The 26,520-nt window shown below is 43.2% G+C and overlaps 1 non-coding gene across 1 annotated transcript; it reads left to right on the top strand.

Moving 5' to 3' along the window:
* The first annotated feature begins 19,337 nt into the window (after positions 1-19,337).
* trnaw-cca lies at positions 19,338-19,409 on the top strand. Its single transcript has one exon. It is a non-coding gene; the product is annotated as a tRNA-Trp (tRNA).
* Positions 19,410-26,520: the final 7,111 nt, after the last annotated feature.

Raw genomic sequence — 26,520 nt, 5'->3', positions numbered from 1 at the left:
CCGCAAGGGAAAATCCGTCTTGAAGCAGGGCACAGATAAAAACAAAACAATGACGGTCAACACGTACAGTACATTACGACAATAACCCACAATAAGATCAATAAAGTAGTTTGTTTTCGTGTCGGCACAACAACCTTAAATTCATCTTTTTTTAAAGATGAATGTGGATTGGATAAAAAAAAAAAGTAGAGAGATAATAGGTTTGAGAGCTGTCGGATGTGATTCAGTGGAGGAGGAGAAAATAATGCAGATTAGTTTTTTGTGTAAGACAGTACTGACAGTAGTTCAGTCGGAACCTTTCAGCTGCTTTGCCCACCACTGGGACCGCGGTTTAACTTTATGTGGGCGCAATTTTTTTCAAGATGGAGGAAGCGTACCTTCCACGTTAGCTACTTGCTCTGATTCAAGTGCAACACAAAGTGTAAAATGTATTTGTCCCACAAAACAACATCCTCCAAACCATAGTCACGCCTCTCGTTCACCTTCTCGGTGGAGAAGTGCTGATAAGCAAACAGCATCAGTCATGAATTACCACTCGCTTCTGTGTCCCCTGGCTGCATGACGAGGCTCGAGGCTTCGCTTTCGTGTGTGTGTGTGTGTGTGTGTGTGTGTGTGTGTGTGTGTGTGTGTGTGTGTGTGTGTGTGTGTGTGTGTGTGTGTGTGTGTGTGTGTGTGTGTGTGTGTGTGTGTGTGTGTGTGTGTGTGTGTGTGTGTGTGTGTGTGTGTGTGTGTGTGTGTGTGTGTGTGTGTGTGTGTGTGAAGCTGGTGAAGATCAGCCTGCTGTGTTTGGCACCAGGGTGTCAGAACAGAGTGTACCCAGGGCCTCCTCCAGCAGTCAGAGGCGTAATGGATGAATGGCTGGAAAACTGCAGGCACTACACTGAAGGTGATGGAGGTCTGAGTCGGGAGGTGCCTGACTCAAACACACACACACACACACACACACACACACACACACACACACACACACGTACACACGGAGAGGTGGCGGGATTCCAAACGGCGTTGGGTCGCCGTAGGAAAATGTGATCTGTCGGAGACAATTGGGCATTGGTTTTTTCTCGGCACCCGGTGCATGGCTGCTTTTTTGCACTGCCAAACGAGCCATTTTGGTTGGATGCACACACCTATCAGTTGATAAAGCCTGGCAGACTACTCACTTAACGTAAAAATGGATACAGCGTGATTGACAGCTAGGACCATACCACATGTGCAGGTTGCGGGTGTGAGGGCCGTGGACGAGCTCTCAGCCAGGCCCCACTCCCTGCTCCTCCAAATATGGCTAGCCTACTTACTGCGTTCAAACAAACCAAGATGGCCCCTGGTCAAAATACTCAAGGCTTCAAAATGACCGTTAACAAACCAATGTGGGTGATGTTGCGTTGGGTTTACGTTTGCATGTAACGCATGTGTAACCAGATTCTTTACACATGATGTTGATGTTGCTGCATATTACCCAAATCACATTGAATAACACCATGGCCTTTAAGCTTACTCGTTCTATTTAGACTTGGTTGTGTGTATGAAACTCAGCTCTCCAACTGTCGTCGTGCACCATGTTGCATGTATTGCATGAAGTGACAATGGTGAACGTGCCCCGCGTGCACCCTGTTGTTGTTGGAGACTCGGGGCAGAGCCACTGCTCCTGTAGCGGTACGGTACATCACGGTGTCTGTTTGGCTGCAGTACAAACAAACCGTTTCTTACTCTGGGCAACTGTTCTCCGAGGAGCAGGGACGTGTTGCCCAGTCCCACCCCTGCCCCCTGAACTCATTTCATTTCAGATGTCGTGTACAAGCCTGTGGTATCTCTGGTCGTCGAGGCACAAGGATGTCAGTTTCCTAGCGAGGGAAATTAGGCAATTGGCTGGTCATGATGCAAAACACCCGCACGCGTCTTCAGGGTGTTTTCCTCCTGATCCCACCTCCGCCATGAAAGTGCCGAACCCCATGTGTGTGTCACCTCTTCAACATGATGATGCACTAAAAGAGCCCAGAGAGTCTATGAAAATAAGCTCTTTTTTTTTATTTGGAAATGCGACGCACTATGAATAACGAATGACGTTTTATCATCGTAGGGACCGGCTACCTTCGGTACATTTAATCAACAGATAATGTGTTTTAAATGGGCCCACTTTGTCAATTCCTGGGAATAAAAACGTCATTTTGAACCATAACCTTTGCATCATATCAGCATTTCTTATCATTCCATTTTTATCCAAACCTTGCCCCCCCCTCCCAGATGGCTTATTACCAAACTCAATTGCTGAAAGCCACAGTTTATTATGTGGCCTTCATCGTGACAAATGCTTCCTCCTTTTGCTTTAGTAGCGATATGCAGGAAGGCTGTGCTACACCTGTTAGATCCATATCGGATTACGTTATAAGCTCCGTCACGTATCTTGTTCTCAATGGGAAATTGCGGTGGTCTAATTTTAGCTGTCAGGTCCGGGCTGATGAGTCACACGTTGTGCCGGTTCAGATTAAAGAGCCATCCGTGTGCTTCTTTTACAGCGGTTCGCTGACATTATTTGCAAGTCTTTTATGTACTTAGCCCCCCAATGGTTAGGCAAGCAGCTGCCACCTTGTGCACCCGTCCCTCGAGCTCCCCACCTGTGGATCATGGTTTTGTCTCCGGATCCATGTTCAGCACGTGCTGTGGTGTATGATGTTTGAGGCCGCACTCGGTTCATAGCAGCTCCTCGCCGGCTCGTTTTGTGAATATTCAGTTATGCTGATCATCTTATGGACAACCGGTCTCTTTGTCTTTTTTTTGAGGCCATTAACTGTTTATTTTCATTCACTGCTTTGCATGTTCGCACGCGCCGCCTGTCCTCGTTGCCTGCTTATCATATTCCTGTCTGAACACGTTCTGATTCTTCTGAGGGGCCGCATGCAGCGGCTGTGACAACAGCACAAGCTTAAGAGATTCACAATGCCCCAAGGCCTTCGGGCTATTTGTTCCACGTCGTCACAGTGGCTGAGTTCAGTGTTTGTCCAGTCTATTGAAAAAAAAACTATCTGATGGTGCAAACATAATGAGCGTTCTGATATAATGTGCTTCTCTCAGTCATGTGCCCCGGGACGACTGATAACCACTTGAGAGAGAGTGTGTGTGTGTGTGTGTGTGTGTGTGTGTGTGTGTGTGTGTGTGTGTGTGTGTGTGTGTGTGTGTGTGTGTGTGTGTGTGTGTGTGTGTGTGTGTGTGTGTGTGTGTGTGTGTGTGTGTGTGTGTGTGTGTGTGGAGGTTAATGGATATTGCAGCAGATAATGTACATATAGAGAGACGGGGGCCAGTATGGATTGTGAGCAAAGATCATCTACCATGCTTAATCACTCATGGACAGACTCACTTCATCTCCGTCTCCGTAAAGTAAAAAGTCATCATGCACCCGAAGCGCATGGCAACACCATAAAGAGGTCGGACCCGGTCGATACCACAATGTCTGTCACGAGCTACCGTACCACACTGAGCGCCCACGCCACTGCACCCTGTGCGCCACAGAGAGAGAGAGAGAGACAGACAGACGGGGCGATCTCGCAATATTCCGTTTGCCCAGCAGACATTTTGACATGTCATGACTGTTGAGATGAAATCGACAACTTTGGGGATTAAACTTGTGTGATGTTAAAACTGGGTGAAAGAAAAAAACGCCACCATCAGCGCTTACATCGGTCCCCAATAGGCTTCGCTTTCATCGTGTTACTGTCTCGGCCACCGGGACGTGATTTTTTCGCAGAGAAGAAGAGAATAGTCATGAAAAAATGGCAGGGAAACAAAAGGAGGAATAAAAGCAGGTGAAGAAGGAGAGTGATTGAGAAAGAGATGAGCATTCACTCTGGAGAGGCTTGAAAAAAAAAAAACGACATGCAAGTTTGTCTACTCTCTTCTAGATCAGTACGTTACACAAACGTATGATTGACAGCCTACGTATGATTACTACTGCACGTCTAACTCCGTTAACTCTGTAATTGTTCAAATTGGGATTCTTACGCTTGTTTTCTGCGTTGGACAGCAGCCGGCCTGCGGGCGTTGAGCTCGCCATGACGTTAACGCTGCCGCTAGTTAACGCTGGGAGCCCAAAAAACCAAAAACAAAGCAGGAGCTTCAGCGAACATACGTCTCTCTTCTCTCTTCTCTCTTCGTCGTTATCTGCAACTCTGACAACTTCCTCACTAGTCGGCTCGGAGGGAGAAGCACCCGGCCTCCCCAGGCCGACTGCTGCAGCCTCTTTACGAAAGTGACCCAACAATAAGACGACCTGGAGCCGCAAGGGCGACGGAAGTTGACTGTGGCCTCCTCAAGATAAAGAGGAGCAGCAATTGATTTGATGACTCACACCGGTGCGTCTCCTTACGGCGACGTGTCAAAATGTCTGCCGTTGGAAAAAGCCCATTAGACTCGACACCAGTCGGCTATTTGTCCGTTGCACACCTGGTAACCATGGAGACTAGTTTTGGCCCGCTGTCTGAGGATGAATAACGAGGAGATGAGAGAGAATGGGACGGGGAGAGGGAAGAGAGAGAGAGAAGACATGTTTTTGCAAAGATGAGGCAGGATTCAAGCTCGTCCGAGAACGTCTGAAAGAACGGGTGCGGTTAGAGGGAGATACACCTGAACAGTATAAACTGGAACGGAGTTGGTAACATCAATCCATTATCCAGATGTTAATAAATGTCAGGTAAAAATCCCTCGGATTACACGGCTGTTAATCCTTCAGTGTAATAATTTCGCTCGGGGAAACGTTCGTTATTTTTGGCAAAATCAGCAGCTTTTATCCGGGAAGGAAAAAAATCTTTCAAGTAAAGGTCAACTGGGGAAAAAAAAAGAAATCAATATAAAATGTCATATACTCTCGGAACCCCGTAGAAAAAGGTCTGTTGGTTTTCATTGTTTCTTCATGGTCAACAGTCCGCAGCAGGAAGAACTGACATTTTAAAACTCACAGAGAAACATGGAACCGTAACGTAAATGCAGCACAAATATTATAGGCTGTGTATATATATATATATATATATATATATATATATACACACATATATATATATATATATATATATATATTTGCGGGTGTTATGTGTTCCTTATGTTATAAGGATATTTACGCTATAAAAAATTAGTTAATGTTAAATCATACACATATGATCATGTCATGTAAAATAATAATTTCTGTTTCTCTCTGCTGCGATGCGGCACACTATCTGGTTCACACTCCTCAGGAGGTATGAGTATATTCAGCGTAATGTAATTAACAGGCTGTGGTTACGGACTTCATTTTGAATATGTGTAAACTGCAGGACTGTACTTTTGACTTTAGTTTTCACTTTGGAAGTAAACTTAAAACATATAACGCTATAAACCACGAGACAGCAAGTCCTGTGAAGATTGTTGATGCATGGAGGAACGGATTGAGTTCATAAGCCCCGTTTCATTTTCATAATACCTGACATGTTGAGAGTCAAGAATCATTGCCGCTCATGTTCTACTGAAGCTTCTTTCACATTAAGAGAGTGTGGGTTGAAGGCAGAGCAGAGGTTCCGTGCTGTATAACCATATCAAGCCACATCCACTCACCCACTGGAATTGGTTAGTCATGTGTTTTGACCATCTATAGATGTTGGTGATTCATGGACTGGGCAGTTCCCCGTCTTCCCCCCTCGTCTAAAGAAAACCACAGAGTAAAATTCACAAGTGTTCTGCTTCATCATGAAATATAACATAATAGTGAATGCTATACATACTGCTTGAAAAATGTAAAATCTTAAACATCTGAAGGGACGTGCGCAGTAAAAAAACCAAAAAAACCCCATCTCACATTCACACAAACTCATTGTACCTCTTTACAAAATGACCCTTTTCACTATGGATGTAACTATTCTCAAAATCCTCAGACCTTGATTTTTCAGCCACGGTTAGTTGTTGTTGTTGTTGTTTTATTCCAGTTTTCCCACACCGCTGACTTGAATGTACCCATGAGGGTCTGCAATTTCACAGCTATTACCCATCTTGAACTAATTCATCAAGCCTGACGATCATTCAATCGGGATTGGACCAGGAATAGTCATGTGACACATGCAGTCGGAAAAAACAGTGTAGTGTGTAATATTTGCAAATACAGAGCTTTCTTTAACTTTAACCATTCATTCATTCATTCATCGTCTACCGCTTTATCCATTTAAGGGTCGCGGGGGGCTGGAGCCAATCCTTGCTAACATTGGGCGGGAGGCGGGGTTCACCCTGGACAGGTCGCCAGCCTATCACAGGGCCACATACAGAGACAAACAACATTCACATTCACGGTCAATTTAGAGTCTCCAATGAACCTAACCCCAATCTGCATGTCTTTGGACTGTGGGAGGAAGCCGGAGAACCCGGAGAGAACCCACGCATACACGGGGAGAACATGCAAACTCCACACAGAAAGAAATCAATATAAAATGTCATATACTCTCGGAACCCCGTAGAAAAAGGTCTGTTGGTTTTCATTGTTTCTTCATGGTCAACAGTCCGCAGCAGGAAGAACTGACATTTTAAAACTCACAGAGAAACATGGAATCGTAACGTAAATGTCATATACTCTGGGAACCCCGTTGAACCCTGGTTGAACCGGGATTCGAACCCAGAACCTTCTTGCTGTGAGGCGAAAGCGCTAACCACTACACTACCGTGCAGCCCTCAATTTAACCAGATTAATATTTTTTTTTTTTGTCAAAGTGTTGATTGTGAAATGAAAAATTAGTTTATGGTTACATCAGAAATTAGAGCTCAACAGGGTGCACCTGCCTGCAGCAAGGTGAGGTGTCGTGGTTGTGACGTCCTGCATCATGATACAAGTTTAGGGATAAATGGAGATTATGGATTATGGTTTCGGCCTCGGTTTGAGAGTCATCGCCACTTTTTTTCTTTTCATCTCATCTCTCAAGCATATGGATCAAAGAGGATGTAAAAAAAACCAAAAACTATATCGCCAGTGATTTTCATTTTCTGTTGTGATAGAAATGATTACACATCATCCGCCCTTATCCAATGGCACTAAACGACTGAGAAGCTTGGTGACACTGACATTTACATTTCAATTCATACTGTTCCAATTGTTGAATTTGAGTGGGGGGGGGGGGGTTCAAATGTACTTTCTATCTAGTTCACACACACACACACACACACCCTGTCTTGGAGAGGCCAGATTCAGAGCACGTTGATTACTGGTCAGGATTGGAGGCCTGTCCGTTGATTTATTAGTGATAATAAGGATATCATAACTATTCCGTCAAGAGCAGCAATTCATCCAAGCGAAGTAAATTATCCTTGTTGGCGTCTTTGTTTCATTCTTCATTTCACTTGTTAACCTCAGGGACTTCACGGATAAATGTGATTAATACAGAGCACCTGTTCACCGAGGTCCTTCAGAATAAAACGCCTGCTCCCTTCAGAATAAAAATATGCACTAAAATAGAAGTTGTTTTCCTTTTATTACATGCACATCTTGATGTTGCTTGCAGATTTCTCCATCTACATTACCTCACCTTTATACTGAGCAATAATTTGTTTGGCCATATTGTTTTGGAGTCAGCCACATGATAAAAATGTATTTTGGGGAAACTGGCATGGGCTTTGAAATGTCACCGGCTGAATATGTATTGGTCAAAAAATCCGAGCTCACTCGCGACTGCCTTCGAAGTCTGATGATGCTGACCGCAGTTCACCTAACGACCACCAGGCTTATTAACTACTGGGGTTTGCTGGATTTTGCACAATAGAACATTTATGAAACTATCTTCACAGACTTCGGAGACTTTATCGCTCAACTCTTATCCCAGTGTAAGTTCATTGTTACAGAATGCAAAGGTTAATGTTCACTTCTACAGGGAATAAACTAATTGCCTGGCACCTCTGCTGACATCATGCAGCATCCGCTGTCAGAACGGCTCTGCTGAATGCAGCCTATCTAATGGAGTTCTTATCTATACTTATGTGTATTTTCTCGAAGCAATTATAGCTGGAATGGCATTAAAGTATTGTGGCTCAGAATATTTGAGGAGTTTTAGTTGGACATCGCATGAATATAAAACTTACAACACAATTCGGTATATGACACGTCGGTGAATGGAGTGTGAAATTTTCCTGCTGCAACATTTCTATTCGTGAGAAATAAAGATATGGCAGTACAACGTCATTAGTGCAAATGGAGAGATGGCTTCATGGACATCTCACAACTAGAGCACTGTCGCAGGAGAAACACAAAGTACACAAAGACGTAATGATCTCCTGTAAAAAAAACTTAATGGCGACATTGTTTTCCCGCTGTTTTGGTGGTGTTGAGTTTAGAGACGATGCGGCCGGATGGAGAGCAAATTTAATTTCTCGGCACCACTTCCCCGGGAGGGTTTTTATTGTTCGGAGCAAGAGGGGACTCGGGTTACACGCAGCCAGTCATTTGTTGAGCCATAACGATGTTAGACGACACAACAGGACGGCTCAAGTGTGTCCAGCGAGCAGCTAATACCATCATTTAGCTTTTAAAAAACCCCAAAACACATCCATTAACGCACCGACTTTGAAATCTTCCGTATCTCTTTATCTCCGTCTTTACTTCCTGAGCCCAGCCCGATTCTGGACGTAGTTTGGTGCATGAAAAAAAATTGATTTATTCTTTTTAAAAGCCAAAGGGAGATACATTTTTACTCTGCTGCAACATATCTGCACAGTTCTACTAGATCCTGCTCTTACTATCTCCCCTAACCAATGCACCGCGGTATATTTCTACCATCAAACGCCACGTTATCTCAATCTTGTTAGTTTTCATTATGGCGGATATCACCTGTGGCTATCTGGGTGTCTTAAGTGAATAAATCTTATCGTCATTTAGTAATATGTTTTAATATTATGCCCCAACATTATGGGGATATTGATATTGATGTTTCGTATGTTTCATATTTCAATACGTTTTAACGGTATTTTTAAAAGATGAAATATTAAGTCATAATAATTTACAAATCCATGCATCTATCAAATCGCATGGCGTGTACAGTAGCTCACTGGAAAACATTTATCATTCATTAAAGGTTTATCCATTTATGTAACAGTAAAAAAAAAGATTTAATCAGTTTTTGTTAATCGAGTAATAATTTGATAAAAAGAACAAAAACTAATTGCAATTTTTGTTTGTATTATAATAATAATAATTTAAAAAATGGCATTAATCTACTGAAAGGAAAGCATGAAGACTTTATCAAAAGTCCTTTGGCAGTTGCAGAGGTGCCTGCGGACGCAGTATTCATCAAGAGGATCCAGTATTGATTGATTTGTGAGAGTAAAGAAGTAAAAAAAAATATATATATATATTATTGCATGAATTGACAGTGGTTTATTCTGCTTAAGAGGTGAGACGTTGGTATGACAGCAAGGCCAACCTATTAAATCACCATGGCTCTGGTTGAACCCTAGACTAGACGGGTCAGGGTCTCGTGGTGCCACCTCCTATTGTCCATCAGCTGACCTATTGATTGTGTATTCTGAGAGAGGACTGCACTGTATAAACAACCGCGAATAGACTAGGAAATGGTGACTCTTATTGGGATTCATCAGTGGTTTTTCTCCTCTATTTTCATTTTCCCTGTCAAATATAAATGTAATTGGGCAAAACATTAGGATCCCCTGGAGCAGAAAATCTGGTTCGGTTTCATTTTCATTTTCACTTTGGCCACGATGCATGAAAGATGGATATTTTCACGCGCAGTTCTCAATCAAGGTTTAGTGCAGAAAATCACCCGAGGTTTGTTATTTTGTACCCGACTGAGCGTGATTCATGTCATGGTAGCCGTCGGTATGATTCAGCCGAGCGGTGTGACCGTGCCGGCGCACGAACCGAGTTCAGAGGCCGTTTGAAACGATGCCCCTTGACAATTAGACGGAAGGATTGTACTAGAGGCAGCTAATGTTTCTGTGCCATTAGCCACACAGAGAGACTTTAGGGCCTGGAGGAGAAAAATGAGCAACCGGGCTCACTGAGGAAACATGTCGATAACAAGACATTATTAACCCTCTGCTTCAGCCGCTGAATTAAACTGGTGGCGTTCAAGAACCGAAACATGCAAATCATTCATGAATTGTATTGGAGTATTTGTGATTCACGTTTATTTCTATGAAAATCACGGGAGTGACCCCTGGCTCTGGATCATTCAATCTGAATATAGAACAATTGTCGTCTTTACTGTATCAGACTGAATTATTGAAACAAAACAGCCACAAACAGCGGGTGAGTCCAAACCATCTTGTCATTGAGCCAATGTGAACGTGCAGCGCCGTGTTCAGTGTTTGAATTTATCAAATGAGCCGAGAATAAAGACTTGTTATTGTCACGGGGAAAAAAATCAGCAGAGAGCGTACACAGTGTCTGATACCATATGTCACGACATGCTCAAGCATATGAGATCTCTCTAGTTCATTCCACACCACGAACAGCTTGCTACATAACACCTTTTATGAAAATGAAATATTCTGGTTTCACAAGCCAGCAGGAAAATGCATTTGCACAAAAATGTCCGAATGATGGATGACATGTTGGATTACTTTTGTAGTTGGACATTCGTCACAATCTTTCGGATCATTTTTTGATGGGTGATGTATCCAGTGGGAAGTAGTTTGTGAAAGAGAAGCATTCAGTTTAAGACCAGTTGACTGGGTTCGATCTCCAGCTCCTCCAGGCCGCATTCCGTGTCCTTGCCCCCGATGGCTGTGACATGAATCTACAGAGTGATAGAAAGGCTCTATATTAGAGAAGAGCGGTATGAGTGCATGTGAGAACGGGTGAATGTGAATCATACTCTCAGATTAAATAAAGCGCTTTATGAATGCAGTCCATTTGTCATTTAACAGTGTGATTCAAATGGGTCTACTGAGTGACAGAGAGGATAGTAACTCTGCTCATCATTTCACAAGATTTCATTTCATGTCCAACAGCCCCACATTGTAAATTTTTATGATGGAGTAAAATTCCTCATGAGGGAGTAAAAGAATATGAATTGTAATTTTTTTTGAGTTTCTCTGTTGTCTCTGGTACAGATACCCTGTGGTGTTCTGTTAAGAAAGGCTTGATTGAAACGCTTTCAGCCCAAATGGATTAAGCAACACTGTGAACTCTCTCTTCCCTCTCTCCCCTCTTTGTCTATCTATTTGTATATAACACACATACTGTACATAGATGTACATGTAAATATGCATACGTGAATGGAGACATACTGTAAAAGCAGCATTGTCCACGTGTCTTTCACTGAGATGTTTTACAGTCTACAGAAAAAAATTTATGAGGTTATTTCAATTAAACCAGAAGATGATTATCAGCTATCAGATGTGAACACCAACCATTCGCCCTGATATGCGGACACATATTGTATCCGTTAAAAGACCATTATGTTTCTCACTTCGTCGCCATTTAACTTGACCAGGTCCCGCGTGGCTCAGTGAGCACAGCGAGCGCCCTCACACCCTTCGGCACGCGGACGTAACATAACTGCTACTGTGTGCAGAGTACAGTATACACAGTATAGAAGGACAGGGGATATTGATTAGTATGTGTATGTAATGTAAATGATGTGACATTTCGCCGGTTAAGCCCCCGGGCCTTAAGAGAGTTATTTCCCCCCTCGTAAAGCTGAGGAAATCGGAGCCTTGTAGACGTTTAGTCTGACCTCACTCAGATGGGGTCTTTTCACCAGTCACTTTCATTTGTCCCCGCTTCTGCCGTTCCCCTTGTTTCCTCCAGGCCAGTTCATTAACCTGACGTTAATAGCAGCCTGGAGTGATGCTGCTGCTGCTGCTGCTGCACGTTCCACTTCAGCCCCTCAGACCAACAATTACATCAATGTCACGTCTTAATTACCCTTTTATTTAATTTTTTTTTCCATCCGCCTCGTTTTCATTACACTTGTGGTCACGAAGTGTTGATCTCAGGCCAACGCCGTCCGTTGACGATAATCGCTGTGTCACGAGACGAAAAACCGTACGTAATTTCTCCACGGTCGTTAACGGTTACCGCAAAACGTAGTTCAATCATGCTGCCAGGCTTTTGTAATCACCTTCAGTCAGTTCGTGCATGCAGGTTTAAAAGCTGAACCGGTATAAGAGCGACCTTTTAGTGTCGCCTGAGGAGCGGAGGACCTCTTTGGCTGGTAACAAGAGTCGAGTCGAACGTGCACGCCCTCGGTGATAAGAGTCAATACCTTTAGGCTTGTGAAACAGAAAATATGCACACACAATAATGTGAACACCGGCAGTGATTATCCTAAAAAAACATACTCAGTCATCATCTGCAATCAGTCTCCATTGTTACGGCGATGGCAGCCTTGTTTTTTCTAACCAGATGATTTTCATCCTGTCGTTTCCTTCACAAACATCATCACTGGCTTCACTGACGGCACGGAGCGTTTTTCTGGAGTTAAACAGTGATGAAGATGATACCGGTACGTGAAGAAAACAACGGGATTGTGCTTGTAGTCGGTTCCCCAAAGGCCTGGCTGACATTTACCTGCAACTTTGGTAGCTATGCCTCAAAAATAGAGCTGTCTGAATCGACCGCCTGCAGCAACATGAGCCTGTGCGGCGAAGTCGCACAAAAAAAAAACCCCGTGACTCAAGATGATCCCGCTGATCGGCTCTGGTTCTGATGGTGTTTTTACGATGTGCTTCTCGCAGAAACACATTCGGTGCGTGTGGAAATCTGCTATTGTCTATTGATAAATGTCCTCGGTAACTGAGAGAGAAAGGAAGATCCGTAATTACCATGGAGATGATGTAAACCAGCAGTATATAAAGGCTGGTGCTTAATGAGGGCATCAATGTGTTATTAATGCTACACTCAAACGCTATGAGAATATTTATATCATAGGACAATATGTCTGTCCTTTTTTTGTGTCATTCTTTCATGTTGGTGTTTCTTCTGGCGAAGCACTTCTGGGGCCGTTTTAAAAAACACACATCCCTTTATTGTCTTTTATCGCTCACACTGAGTCATTCCAAAGAGAAAACACGCTGACAAATAAATTACAGAGCGCATATTTCTACACCTATTATTAAGGAGCACTGATAATTTTTCATTTCCATGGTGATGGAGTCCTCCGAGGCGCATTATGGAAAAGCTCTCTCTCTCTTTCGAGGGCCCTGAATTACACATTTTGAACATTTTGCTGTTGTCCATATCCATCCCCTAGTAAGTGAAACCAGCAACTTGTCACTCAAGATGAAAAGTAACACAGCGCAGTTGGGTGGTGGTTTGATGGTACCTAAAGTTTCACTGAATCAGCAGAGACGTGTGCAATTCAGAGAGAAAATTGTGATTTAAACAAAAAAAAATATATATATATTAAAAAAAAATTATTCTGTTCAGGTTTTTCCATATGCCTCTCCTTGGTGATGTAAAAGAAGTGTGTGTGTGTGTGTGTGTGTGTGTGTGTGTGTGTGTGTGTGTGTGTGTGTGTGTGTGTGTGTGTGTGTGTGTGTGTGTGTGTGTGTGTGTGTGTGTGTGTGTGTGTGTGTGTGTGTGTGTGGAAGTAAAGTCCTCGGAAAAGCAATGAAAGTTCTCATTGCGTGATCTACACCGATGACGAGGAGAACATCCAACACAATTTGAAATTGACAGACGGATGACTATTATTAAATGACTGGCTCGCCATATGCTGCCGCACTCTTAGTGCAGCCCTTCAAGATCCAAAGCTGTTTTTACTTAGATGTCAATTTCCCATTCACTTAGCCTACAGGACCGCACTCTTTGCTGCATAATTCATGATCTTAAGAGAGAAACTCACAACTAGAAAATGTTCGCGTAAAATAAAAAGTCCGATTGCACCGTAACGCCACACCCCCCGTCATATTGATGTTGCAGTTGACAAATCGCTCCCATCGGGGAAATGAAATCATTGACATTTGCCCCATCAGACGGGGGGCGGGAATACAACAACTATACACCTGTCAAGTGTGCAGGCATATACATGTATGTCAACATTGATATCTCCCCTTCAGGCCTTGACAGTAGGTCTTTCCTCTCGCCCTCTGTCTGCACTCTCACAGATGGAAACGCGGCAGGCGGGGGGACTTGTTGCTCGCGTGCAGCTGAACGTTTTCATTCGCGTGGCATCCGATTCCCACGCGGCTTGTGTGTCTGATGTGGGTGGTCAACGCACGGCTTTTACGTCTTTGCGCTAGAACCGGCTCTAGTGAACGTTTGCATATCACAGAACCTCGTGCGAGACCCATTTTTTGTGCTTTGTGTTGCTCATGTGTGACACAGTAATTGTCTGAGGTGTCGTGCGCACACACACACACACTGATATGGCACATGTGGCAGGTTTATTCGCACAACTGGTTCAAATGTTGACTGATAATCAAAGCCGCGGGTCCAGTGGAGCGTTGGCGAACGCACAATGCCTGATTGGGTGACAAAGCCCTTATTACCCTGAGCCCATCCCACTGCCTCCTCCTAACAGGCTATTATTTCGAGGTAGACACTGCCTGGCTTTCCCCATGTGGTTTCTCTTAATACCCTATTAGGGGAGGACACAATCAATGCAGTTTGAGCTAATAATTGGATTTCTCTCTTTTCTTTTTTTCTTTTTTTGTTCACCCAAGGCAACGGGGAGAAGGAATAAACCACGAGACATGACTTCCATCCGTCTGCTCAACTTACCTTTATTTGCATTGTGATTGGATTCCTTGTCTGATAAGCTATGACTCCGATACCTCCGGAGAGGCCGATAAAGGTAATTACCATGAGCCTCCCGAGGCATTAGTACTCGCACGAGTTTAAGTAACAGTGCGCACGCGTGTGTGTGTACGTGTGTTTGTTTGATAGACGGGTAACAAGCACATCCACAATCTCCAGGACACCAGAGAGACGGACTGGCGCAGTGTACCATACAGGGTTCATTACATGAACAACGTAATCATCTATTGAATAGATGATTAAGTTGTTGAAAGGAATAGATTATATTCCTTTCATATTACCTATTGGGAAAGTAATGACATTGCTTTGATAATTAGTAAAATGATCTTAACATTATATTGCGGTTTAGCTGAAGTGGCCCACAAGTGTTTACTCGCCACCGTCTCCTGTCTCATGTTAGCCATTAGTCATCAGGGAGAGCCAACCCCCAAATTTGCCGAAGTAGCAGAGCTTATAGTCACTTTAAAATCATATCTCTTACTCTCTGTCTTATCTTAAAAATCAATCACTTTGCTGTAATATGATACTGGGTTACTGCCTGACACTGGCACAATATAAAGAAGATGAAAAAGGAGAAGGTGGAGAAGACGAAAGACTGTGTTCGCACAGGTCACATGTGGTGACGGTAATATTAATCATGGTCGCAGATTTTTGAGTAAATGAAACCAGGAAAAGAAGATGAATTTATGTATTTGTGCAAAACAAAAGAGGATGTTGTCTGAAATGATTCTATTTTTTTTGCTGCTTCTGACTGCGAGTGGACCTTGTGGCTGGAATTCCAGTAATGGAGTAGGGCGGGTTCAGAACTGTTGGTACAGTAATGTGACCTTCACGACATTCAAGTCAGGCTCTTTAGTTTATTATGCCTTGGAGAGACTTCCCGGTGTCACGGACACAACATTCAAATGCATCCTTCTTGAACCTGCACCAAACAATTTGCCCGATGAAGGTCTAGCACCAACACACTGTCATTTATTCAATTTAGGATTGCAAGTTAGACAGTGTGCAAGATTTTTTCTCCTTTTTTTGCCACAGGTCCACATAGCAAAAGGAGAGTAAGGATAGGAAAAAAGACTCATTCCAACCACCTCAATATGTCGCTGTACACATACCTGGAGACTGAAAGGTGGCTGCCTTCTAATTTTTCTCATTGACAAAGGACACAGATGAAGCTTGTGTTCAGTCAGTTGCAATGGGTTTCGGTGATGATGTGGGGGAAAAGTGCCAAAGGGTTCAACGGAAAACCAAAACCACCACTCCTCCGCTGCCTGTTGGTGTCGTTGTCCATGTTACGGTTAATCACGCATTGTTTGGCCAAAGTAATGGGCATGCAACAAGGGAGCGACAGATCCGTGACTGACATGGGAAGACGAATGCATTTTCCCACAACACTTGCTTGTGTTTGACGCAAGATTGCGGAGGCACAGCGAAGAAGGGGAAAATAGAAAGAAAAGCTGATTGGAATATTCCCTTCCAGTTTTTGCCATTTCATTCCATCAAAGCTGCGTCCAGCATGACGTGTGCAGTAGTCGCTGTAACCCTTTAACGTAAGAAGGCTGTGCTGTTTTAAATGTCCTTAAGCCTAATGACTAAAAAGCATGCCTGGAAAAATTCTTCCCCCAGAATTCTACATTAAAGGAAATGTCAGGACTAATGAAAGTAAGTCATGCAAGTCATCTTTTAATCATAAACATATTATACACAAATATTTCACTCTCATCCACTTTCCTGCGGGCCTTGAAAAGTTTTGCAAAAGTTTGGAACCTCATGTGAGAAAAAAACAGAATATTAATAAGGGTGTCTCTGTACAAATGCCCTGCTGTCACTTCCTTGAACAGAGCTTTCATGGGCCACCTCTTGACTGTGTGCGGCAGGAGCTCTTTGTAACGTCCATTGTGAGAACATTTAGGCAGCGGCTGCATGGACACTGTGTATGAAAAACAACAACAGAAATGGCATCTGAATGAATTATTAAAAAGGAAAGAGTCACATTAACCCAGGTTTGTTAGTTGGTCGTCCTGCTCTTGACTCCACATCCTTCAAAGACCACACACCGCACAAGTTCAAAGCCTTCATCGTATGGTTTAAAACAAGTTCTCCCAACTCGTACGCCGAATTTCGTCGTATGTGGTGATGTCGCAACACCAAACTACAGCCTGGATGAATATCTGTGCCAGTCAGACAGACAGAGATCTGAGAAAAACAACCTTGGGCAACCTACCACAATTTGTGTATCAACCATTGAGGTTGAGGTTTTGCAGCAGTCAGTTGTAATTTGAATGGATTCATGTCCTCATTTCCTCCCAGTATAGTTCCTCATCTTAATAGTGGCCGCTGTCCCCAGCATTAACATGGCTTGGAAAGATCCTCTTCTTAAAATAAACACGTAAAGCAGCTGCAAAAGTTATTTTGGCAAAGACCTGATGTGAATGAGGAAGATGTCAAAATAGGAGCCGTTTAACATCCTCTATCCAAATCACCTAACACCTGCTTTGGAAAGTTTTTGCGCAGGGTACTTATTGTTTAAGATGTCTGCAACACCCAGGTTAAAACAGACGCCTTGTTTAATTTGTCCTGTGAGAACAAGTGCTCATGACTTCAGCATTTAGTTAAAAGCTACAGTCTAGCAACTATCGACTCCGTTCTGCTATCCTCTAGTTCCAGCTTCCAGATTGTGTAAAACTAACCCTGTGATCGATACCCTGGCAGGACAAATCTAAATCAAAACACGTATCAACTGAGTTCACATAAGTCACCTATTCCTTTATTTTTTCAGGGTTGACGCTGTGTTTGGTCTCCTGGTGTGGGTGGGCAGGGATTTTATAGGGGAGAACGGTATCTTGTTCTAAAATCCGAGATTGAAAGGGAAGGAGGGAAGAGGGCAGCCACAAAAATTCATAAATTTTCTGTTAGTTGGAAGAAGGTGAAAAGTGAATGTGCGCCAGTCACCACAAAAGCCCAAACTGCTTTTAAAAAGGTTGCTTTGCAATATAAACAGGTGGAGAGATAGAAAAGATTCATGTCCACCTCAGGCATGTCAACACATCCCTCCTTGGCGTCGTCGTTCCGGTGTCGAGCGGCTCCAGGGCTCCAGGGCTCAGAAGTCTCTTCTTTCCTCTGCTCATCTATTCTTCTGGAGGGGGGGTCAGTCACGGGACAACACCTGGTTCTCCAACAGCTCCCCCTGGGGCTCAGAGGCTCACACATTGATTCACTGGAATGGAGAGGATCCATCATCAAATCAAAAGCACTCTCTCTCACACACACACACACACACACAGATGCGGTAAGCATGCATGTGTGCTCACCACCACATGCTACACACGGACACACTATACGCTGCATCGCGGGGGACAACGGTAGCCCTTGGCAACAGGAGGGATGCCAGTTATTTCTCCCCTCAGTTTAACGTCCTCCCTCTGTCACATGGCGAAAGATCTATGCCCACAAATTATACCCATCCGAGGAAGCAAGAGTTGCTTACAAATTGTTTTTTGAAGATCATTTTCCCAGTGCGCTTGAATTGCAAAGTATGACTGGCAGGTACTGCTTTGTGAAGTTATCGTAATTGTGGCTTTGAAAATGTAAGTCCTTTTTGTCCATTTTGTCCTTGAATCTTCTTTGCTCTGGTAGGAAACCCAGGCTGGCATACAGATGATTACCGATGAGTGTACTTCAAGCCTCCAGCCCCGCTGATTAGCATGTGTTTAAACTGGGATGTGAAGGAGAATCCGTTCCTCTGGTGCAGTTATTTATTTTATCCAACCAATCTTTTGGCCGGCTGCTTTCTGTCTAACTGTCACCCGGAATGTAAACCAACACCAAGATAAGGAGCCAATACATTTCAACGCAGGAAATCCGACCACCGAGTCTCTGGACTTAAATTAACCGAGCATATAAATCTGATAGTCAAAGGTTTTTTTGCTCGCGAATAGGCTTGGTACAAGCGTTTGCTGCCGCAGGTCACGTCGGTTCTTCACACGTAAAGTAGCTCCGTTAACAGCGCTTCGTTAATTCCATTGTGGCACAGTACATTGTGTGGCGGTTGCTTCCGCGGCCGTTCCCTCGTGTGGGCCCGTATGATAGACCCACCTCTGGAAGTCGATGACGGAAAGAAGAAGAAGGGAAGCTGAGAAAATCTGTTCTCCTGGGGCTTTGATACCAGCTGTGTGTGTATACTCTGAATGTCCTTGGGCCAGAGACCTTACAAGGACTGTTCACTTTAATTATAGTGGGCTATTGATTTTAGATTCAAACTAAAAGCCCAAAACTTACCATTTCAAGTCAGGCATCAAATAGCCCCGGATTCTGTTTGCAGCTGGTGCAGATTTGCTGCTGACGGACTGCTGACTGGTCCCACGGAAGAGAGACACAGCATCTCACCTGAGTTCCTGCATTGGCTTCTGGTCAAGTATGAGATGTAGCTTCTTAAATTTGTTTTTAAAGATTAACTCGTACCAATATATCTTGGACGTCTCTGATTTCCTCCGTCCTCTTCCCTTCCCCAGACCTTTAAGTAACCGCCCCTCGCTTGTGTGAGCACATGAGATAGTTCCTCTCAAGAGATCTCAAGTTGTCTCTTGAGTTTTTGCAGTATGTTTGGTTCTCATTGCAGTGTGCACAGGACCTCGTGGCGCAACGGTAGCGCGTCTGACTCCAGATCAGAAGGTTGCGTGTTCAAATCACGTCGAGGTCAATGTCTTGATCTCTTCTATCTTATGTTCAAACGTTACGACATATTCAGTGGTTATCAAGAAATAATTAGGATTGTTGGCAGTTGCGTTACAGGAGGTAGAGTCCGTCGTCCACCAACCCGAAAGTCGGAGGTTCCATCCCCCAGTGGGCATGCAGATGTGTCCTTGGGCAAAACACTTAATCCTAAATTGCCTCCGGCGGCTCTTCCGTCAGTGTGAATGTGACTTCACACAATGGCTGACTGACAATTTCTGCTCTCAGCACTTGTTACTCTCTACTCTCTTACTTTCTGAGTTGTTTTGACGTGACCTGCAACTTGATTACCTGGGGAATCGGCAAGATTACCTTGCCCTTGTGCCATGCTGTATCTACTCTGACATAGTTTTATGACATTATGTTTTAAAATCTGTCACTCATAAGACCCACAATAATATGGAAGTGTAATTAAATGCTGGCCGCCTTTCATTTTCTAGTGTTCAAGATCCATGATAAGTAACCAGCGATGTGTTGCATTCCAAAGTAAAGAATACAGGGTGACAATATACGATAAGTGAGCATGTTATATGAACACTATCCTCACTGGGTAACTTTTGCTTTGTGATATGATGCCTTATGATAGATAGATAGATAGGTAGATGTACTTTATTCATAACTGGAAAATTCCAGTGTTAGTATAAAGAAATAAAAACATGTAAAACATGAACCGGAAAAGGAAAATAGATATAAACAATGTACGTCTATTGTCAGCAACAAGACTGAGAGGCTGTTTTCAAACAAGGTTTTTTTTTATTTTAAGGGGCCCAAAGGGTGCAAGAAATCATTCCCCACACCATTAGACCACCAACTGCGGGAATTGATCCTAAAAGCAGTTTGGGTCGATGGATTCCAGCTGTCGGCGCCAAATTCTGACCGTACAGTACATCTTGGTGCCTCGGCAGAAATTCAACAGGATTCATGAGACCGGGGGCCACATTTCTCAAATTGACTGCAGCAGACCCATATGGTACATTGGATCTCTGCACTTTAATTGGTACTTGGCCCTTTTAACATAATATGCCGAGACTCTGTTTCTCTATAATAACGTCACCTGTTTTCCCTTGTTGGCTACTTTCATAATTTCGACTGGAGGACTTTGTCACTGGAACGTATGTTATGGGCATTTGCCGAAATTACTGATGCTGTTGTTTTATCGCAGGAGCACACTCTTCAGTGGACTTCATTGGAAGTCTGAACTGTACTGTCTATGTGGAAATAGCAAATGACTTCAGGGCATTGAATTGACTGTGTTTGTTTTTAAGAGTGGAAATAATGAAAAAGCAAGGACTATACCAACTATAAATCAAGTTATGCAAAGTAACAAAGCAGACATTGTGTGACTTATACAACGTACAGTACTACCCTGGCTGCTTCTGAGCGAGCTTATATGTTAACCCAACAAGATCCGGACCAGGTCTGTCCTCAATATGATGTTTGCAAACTAATTTCATATAATTACTAATATAGAAATTATTCAGTGAAAATTTTTTTCTTCATATATCTATGATTTAGAATAGTTGTTCTTCCTTTTTAATGGCCAATACCTATGTGCCGCACAGTGCCAGAGCCCTCAGAAAAGTACAGGTAAGGTGAAATGACTAAAAATGCAGGTTCTCATATGACATCTCCTTTTTAAAAAAAAGAACAGAAAGATTTTATTTCTCATAGACGTGAAGTGATGCACTCCGCTGCACTTCACTGTGTGAAAAGAAAATATTCCAAAACATTTCCTCAGAGTAGAGGCTGCTCTTTTATTATGCACACTCTGCAAAGCTATTTTACTGTCATCTGGGGGAACGGCTTGAAGACTGATTCTCTTTCTTCCTTTTGCAAATGAGTTTTAAAAGCAGAAAGTACACATTCAATTTAGCGGCAGGCCATTGCAATCTGTCAAAGGTGCACCTGAGGGCGGCAGATAAGGGGGAAAGTGGGCATATAGGTGTATTATATTATGTTCAGGAGATGGGGTTTCAGTGGCAACTACTTCCATTTGCATTCTGATGATGACAGCACAGTAACGGAAAGAACAGCCGAGCGAAATGGAAAGATATCGTTCATGTCTTTGACGGGAGTCAGACAACAAACATTTCCTTGAGTGGACGACATAAACAATCAGACAGTTTAATCACCCAAATAAAACTTTTCAGCCTTTAAAAAATCCCCCCAAAAATCTCTGAAAACATTTTATACTTTCACACAAGTAAGGGGAGAAAAAGGCCGTGCATTGCACTGAATGTTAGGTAATCCATAAAGACAACCGCGGACAAATCACTGTGGTGGAGTCAAAGCAGCCTTTTTCTTCTCATTTTTTTTTTCTCATGAGGTTTAGTACTGGTGAACATCCTGCACAGTAGCACAGAGCCTCAGGATGTTTATTCTCTCTTGGGGTCTGGCCGGGGAAAGCCGTGCAGCCATTTCTGCTGCTGCAACCTGTGGTTTCTCAGGAACAACCCCGTAAACCATCGGCATCACTCACTCAAGGGTTTCAGCATTACACAGTGCTTCTACAGTAACGGGACTCTATGCGCACAACTGTATTTATGAGAAGAAGTGTCCGTTCATCATAGGATATGTAACTGGAGACTCTAGACTTTTAAAAAAACAACAACATATGCTTTCACACTAAGTATGACAAAGGGTTGTCATACTTAGGCTTGCAGGTGTTAACCTAAAACATTTTAACTACATAATTAAAGGGGCAGTTAGCTATTTTGGAGAAAACTTGTTTTTCATATTGTTGTTGTTGTGATTTTCCTGCCATGGCTGGCCACGCAATAACCACTAGGCCAAACCGCTGTGTTTCTCAAGGTGTCGACGAGTGATCTTTTCAAACTGCGTTTGCATTGTTGTGTGGTGCAGTCCGCACCATTTTTTTTTTGTTTTTTTTTTCAATTTATGTAGCCTGGGCAGAGCCGAAAACCCAGATTTTTTTCCGGCACACACACAAAAGCGGCAGCTAACGGACGGTGAGGAAATATTCGCTGATTTTTTACAAAACGTGTATTACTCTAGAATCGCATGCCCCTTTAACATTAGCCTCTGTGTGTCAATGGAATATTGCTATCAAATTCTTGCCTGAGTAATTGGGACCAGATGTTTTTGTCGGACATACTGAAACATGGGTTAATAAAATTTCATACGTGTAGTTATTACAATATTTAAACACGTTAAATCCTTTGCCACAACAGGAATAGTGATGTGAGTCACTGATTTAGACATAACACATCGTTTTTAGACTCAGTGTTGTCAGTTTTAATAGAGCCTCCTAAATTTGTTTACGTGCAGCTAATTTGTATTAGAGAATATTACATGCTACACATTTTGTTGGGGAGATTTAACGATTCAAGGAATTTGTTGTCATTTGCATTTAAATTCCACTTGTGCATTATCGCATCATGGAAAACTTGGCTGCTCTCCAGTGGGCCATATATACTGTATGTATACAGTGCTGCCCACACCAACATACAGTGGCAACAAAATGTTCAGACAACATTTTCTTCACCATATACAGTGTCTGATCCATCCAAACAGGATTTGATAGGAAATAAGACTGATAAAATACACTCCAGCTATCCAGCTGTTACAGGGTGTCTCAACACCATTAAGTAAAACTAATATTTCTCCATCACAGTGCACTGCCCGAGATGGTGCTCTCCCTCCTTTTGCAAATCCTTGCTTACTGTGACAGATATGAACTGTGTGTCTGGGAGCCACCGTTTCAGCCTCAGTGCACCTCCAGCGAGAGCAGAGATAGATCAATTTTAATCATGGCCTCTCTCAGAGAGCATGAGAGTAATTGGGATTTAAAACAGCTGAGATGGCCACACTAACCTCAGCGAACCCAAAGAGCCACAGATACAAAATACTGCACGACGCCCACTGATGCACCCGGAAGCCGATCCTATACACAGTGTGGTGTGACTTCACGAGAGGTCGACCGATTGTTCTCAGAAGCCTGGGACGGGATGAGGACAGCGCTTCGTTTCCATGGAGATAGGAAGAGAAAGAAACTCTGGGTTACGACGCAAGTTTAGATTGGAAGGGACGGACGCTCACACGCACCTCTGTAACAGAGAGCAGTCCAACTCTGTGTGGAGCTTTCAACACAGGGAGGGTTTCGCCCGCTGCGGAGAGTGAGAGTGTGAGGCCGAGATGGCAAGAAGAAAAAGAGGGAAGGCCTGAGGAGACTCAGGTGGACGGAGAGGGGATTCTGCAGAGGGAGACGTCACTGCCAACTGGATTCTCCTATCGCAATAGTGGGCATGTTGCATTTCACAGGCGGAGAGGGCGCCTGTTTGCTTTGTAGCTGCACAAACAGCCTGTCGCATATTCTCTGGAGTCTCCCCGTCGCCTTGATGACAACCACACCATCTGTTAGAGCTCGTGCAACTCTTCACTACAAGGCTGCTCGCCTGTTGTTCATAATCGGGCATCTGCAAAAATGTACAGTGCGAGCACCGGGAGCAACTCCATCAACTCTCTGAAAGTCAAAAAATGTGCAGCAGCAGCTAAGTTAGTGAAATAAATTCTTGTCAACACGCACAACAGTAAAACTCCTCACGCTGCAATGTGCCTCAGCGTTTCTATTAACAAGTGAAACAACAGTACTCTTTTTCTAAATCGCCATCATCGGGAAACTGTCGAACGAAAACAGGGGAAGGAGCCCGCTGCTCCGACATCCCTCTGCTGCAGATGACGCACTGTGCTTCCCCTCCGGGGGGCGAAGACTTCATCCGAGAACCGCTACCTTCGCTACAACAAAGGGTCCTGTGCTGTCATGAGGCTGCTTTTTTTTTTTTTTTTTTTTAAATGAAGAAATCAGACTAAGTGAGGCGAGTGTAGGAGAATCTTTGACCGTTCTGCTCTCCCCCGCCACAATGCATCAGATGTTGTTAAAATGTCAGCACCAATCAATCCTCTTTAAAGGACCTTTTATGGGAGAGGAATTAGCTCCGGGCCAACTTTCAGAATGAGTAATATTTTTTTCTATTTTCAACCTTTTTTCCTGACCTGTCAGCCGTGCAGACTCTGTTCTGCTGTGTAAGGGAATTACTTTAATGTACTCTACCTCCAAATCTGCTTCAGCCTTTGTCCAATTCTTGCTCAAAGCAAAGTGAATGAGACAAGCAGGGAGTAACTGATGAAGCAGCTTACCTTGACTGAGTATTGATTATCATGTCTTTGATTCACTGGAACATAACGGTTAAAACAATGACTGATATATGTTATTCATTTCAACCTAATTCAATTTCCTTCTGGTCATGATCAATTCTGCGCTGCTTTGCATGTCTGTGAATCTGTGTGTTCTTAAATCACTTTGACAGGATCAACTAATGCAGTCGTTGATCCGTGAAATGGCAGATGAACGCGCCGAGGGAAAAGACGTGTCCTCAATAATATATGGCAATGTAAGACAATAATTCTGAATGGACTAAAAAAAAAGGAAAAAAAAAGGTCCGACTCGAGGGACGTGCGGAGGCTCAGGGAACCGTGTTATCCCACGGGTACAGACGTTTAATTTGAATCTATAGAGTACATCAAAGAAATGAGCAGCTGCAGGGACGTAATGTTTTAAATTCACTTTAATTAAGAAATGCCTCAAGAGGCAGTGGAAAGTGCAAAGACAGAAGTAGGTTTTTTTTTTTCATTCCTGCAGTGACTAAATCGGTACAGTGTGTGTTTAAAGCCTCTGCAGTATTTATCAGCATGCATCATCCCCCCAAAGAAGGCCATATACATTACTGTACATATTGTAACACACAGAGAGTGAAGAGTTTGGGATGATTATCTTGATAATGAGCAAATGAGAAAGAGGATAAACAGTATGGTGCAAACCTATAAATCCATAATCTGTCAAATTAACACAAACAAATGTCTGTCAAGCAATGTCTAGCCTTACAAAATGCAAGTTATCAAAGGCTCTGTGTTCAAAAATGTCTTCCCAGTGACATTTCACTGTAACGGCCAACATAAACTTGCACACACACACACACACACACACACACACACACACACACGAACACACACACACACGGGGCGGCACAAGGAATGAGTCTGGCCATGGAGACTCTATAAACATGTCAGTGGATATTCAACAGCATTACACACTATTAGGAAGAATTTACAACATCAACATGGCGTATAGAAGTCAGACAAACAGAAAGAGGAGGGGAGAGAAGGAGAAGAACCAGAATAAAGTCGAAATGTCGAGTATAAAGTTGAAATACTGTTTCGAGAATGAAGTCGCGAGTTGCGATAATATTACTGACGAGCTGAATCTGGAAGAAACGACGCGGTGACAACGGGTGTTTGCACATGAACGTCAGCGTGTGTCCTCCTGACGCGAGAACCTTCAATTGCAAACAACCGTTAATGTAATTTTGAGAGGCGCGCAGTTACCAGAGCTAGCGTAGCTTCGCTAACGTTAGTTAACGTGGATGTCGGACAGCTGAACTGGGACCACGACTCGATCGTTCAGGGCTATTTCACATTATTCTCGACATTTCGACTTCATTTTACGTCATGTCGACTTTATTCCCGATATTTTCAACTTTATTCTTGAGATTTCGACTTTGTTCTTGACATTTCGACTTTCACCCCGAGATTTCAACTTAATTCTCGAAATGTAAAAAAAAAAAGAAATACAATACTCCCCCCCCCCTTTTCGCCTTAAGCCTGGCCCTAATACTCTTCCGTAATTAAGCCTGTTGTTTCAGATTGCAAGAAAAAAAACATTTTCAGATTTATATAATATTCAATATTAATAATTAACATGCATTAGAAACCTTATGAATATCCTATGAATATCCCCTGTCTTATATGTTTATCTTGGATGAATATCGATAAGAAGTAGAACATCATGCTTTACACACACACACACACACACACACACACAGGTTATATGCATTATTGTCTTTATGATTAAAGATGGCAAAGAGGTATGTGATGATTTTGAAGTGCAGTGCAAATCAATCACCTCAAGTCGCTTATGAGGCTCTTGGAACGCACTTACATATTCAATCTTACAAAATGTCATCCCCTGAGACAAGTGAAGCCAAACGGGAATTCTGGAATCA

Source organism: Scophthalmus maximus, chromosome 2 (assembly GCF_022379125.1).
Source record: "Scophthalmus maximus strain ysfricsl-2021 chromosome 2, ASM2237912v1, whole genome shotgun sequence".
Taxonomy (NCBI): domain Eukaryota; kingdom Metazoa; phylum Chordata; class Actinopteri; order Pleuronectiformes; family Scophthalmidae; genus Scophthalmus; species Scophthalmus maximus.
Note: the sequence above shows the minus strand (reverse complement) of the source record. Positions and strands in the feature narration are given on the sequence as shown.